This window comes from Suricata suricatta, chromosome 5 (genome assembly GCF_006229205.1).
Source record: "Suricata suricatta isolate VVHF042 chromosome 5, meerkat_22Aug2017_6uvM2_HiC, whole genome shotgun sequence".
Classification (NCBI taxonomy): Eukaryota; Metazoa; Chordata; class Mammalia; order Carnivora; family Herpestidae; genus Suricata; species Suricata suricatta.
The window spans coordinates 111,582,160-111,584,584 of NC_043704.1; positions in this window are offsets into that span (position 1 = coordinate 111,582,160).

The window sequence follows — 2,425 nt, forward strand, 5'->3', positions numbered from 1 at the left end:
AATTATCCATCATGATCAAGTGGGATTCACTCCTGGGTTACAGGGCTGGTTCAATATTCACAAATCCATCAATGTGATCCATCACATTAACAAAAGAAAGGATAAAAACCATATGATCCTGTCAATAGATGCAGAAAGAGCATTTGACAAAATACAGCACCCTTTCTTAATAAAAACCCTTGAGAAAGTCAGAATAGAAGGAACTTACCTAAACATTATAAAAGCAGTTTATGAAAAGCCCACAGCTAATATCATCCTCAATGGGGAAACACTGAAAGCTTTCCCCCTGAGATCAGGAACACACCAGGGGTATCCACTCTCACCACTGTTGTTTAACATAGTGCTGGAAGTCCTAGTATCAGCAATCAGACAACAAGAGGAAATAAAAGGCATCAGAATTGGCAAAGAAGAAGTCAAACTTTCACTTTTCCCAGATGACGTGATACTCTACATGAAAAACCCGATCTATTCCACCAGAAGCCTTCTAGAACTGATCAATGAATTCAGTAAAGTTGCAGGGTACAAAGTCAATGTACAGAAACTGGTTGCATTCCTATACACTAATAATGAAGCAGCGGAAAGAGAAATCAAGAAACTGATCCCATTCACAATCGCATGAAAACCCATACAATACCTAGGAGTAAACATAACCATAGATGTAAAAGACCTATATGATGAAAACTATAGAAGGCTTATGAAGGAAATTGAAAAAGACACAAAGAAATGGAAAAACATTCCATGCTCATGGATTGGAAGAATAAACATTGTGAAAATGTCATTACTACCCAAAGCAATCTACACTTTCAATGCAATACCCATCGAAACTGCACCAACATTCTTCTCAAAGCTAGAACAAACTATCCTCAAATTCATATGGAACCACAAAAGACCCCAAACAGACAAAGTCATATTGAAGAAGAAAACAAAAACATGAGGCATCACAATCCCAGACTTTAGCCTCTACTACAAGCTGTCATCATCAAGACAGTATGGTATTGGCACAAAAACAGACACATAGACCAATGGAATAGAATAGAGAACCCAGAACTGGGCCCACATGTATGGCCAATTAATTTTTGACAAAGCAGGAAAGAGGATCCGATGGAAAAAAGACTGCCTCTTTAGCAGGTGGTGCTGGGAGAACTGGATAGCAACATGCAGAAAAATGAAACCAGATCACTTTCTTACATCGTACACAAAAATAAACTCAAAATGGCTGAAGGACCTAAATGTGAGACAGGACACCATCAAAACCCTCAAGGAGAAAGTAGGAAACAACCTCCTTGACCTCCACCACAGCAATTTCCTACTCAACAAATCCCCAAAGGCAAGGAAAATAAAAGCAAAAATTAACTATTGGGACCACAACAAGATAAAAAACTTCTGCACTGCAAGGGACACAATCAAGAAAACTAAAAGGCAACCAATGGAATGGGAAAAGATAGTTGCAAATGACATATCAGATAAAGGGCTAGTAGTATCCAAAACCTACAAGGAACTCACTAAACTCCACACCCGAAAAACAAATAACCCAGTGAAGAAATGGGCAGAAGACATAAACAAACACTTCTCCAAAGAGGACATCCAGATGTCCTATAGGCACATGAAACGATGTTCAACATCACTCATCATCAGAGAAACACAAATCAAAACCACACTGAGATACCACCTCACACCAGTCAGAGTCACTAAAATGAACAAATCAAGAGATTATAGATGCTGGCGAGGGTGTGGAGAGATGGGCACCTTCCTACACTGTTGGTGGGAATGTAAACTGGTGCAGCCACTCTGGAAAACAGTATGGAGGTTCCTCAAAAAACTCAGTAGAACTCCCCTATGACCCAACAATAGCGCTGCTAGGGATTTATTCAAGGGATACAGAAGTGCTGATACATAGGGGCATATGTACCCCAATGTTCATAGTAGCACTGTCAACAATAGCCAAATCATGGAAAGAGCATAAATGTCCATTACCCGATGAGTGGATCAAGAAGATGTGGTATATATATACAATGGAATACTACATGGCAATGAGAAAGAATGAAATATGGCCATTGTAGGAAAGTGGATGGACCTCAAGGGTGTCATGCTAAGTGAAATAAGTCAGGCAGAGAAGGACAGATACCATATGTTTGCACTCATAGGTCTAACAGGAGAACAGGAGAAACCAAATGGAGGACCAGGGGGAGGGGAAGAGGGAAAGAGAGTTGGGGAGACAGAGGGACGCAAAACCTGAGAGACTATTGAATATTGAAAATGAACTGAAGGTTTAAGGAGGAGGGGGAGGGGGAAAGAGGTGGAGGTGATGGAGGAGGGCACTTGTGGGGAAGAGCACTGGGTATTATGTAGAAACCAATTTGACAATAAACTATTTAAAAAAACAAAAACAAGCCCATAAAAATACACTGGAGGAAAAGGTCTAATG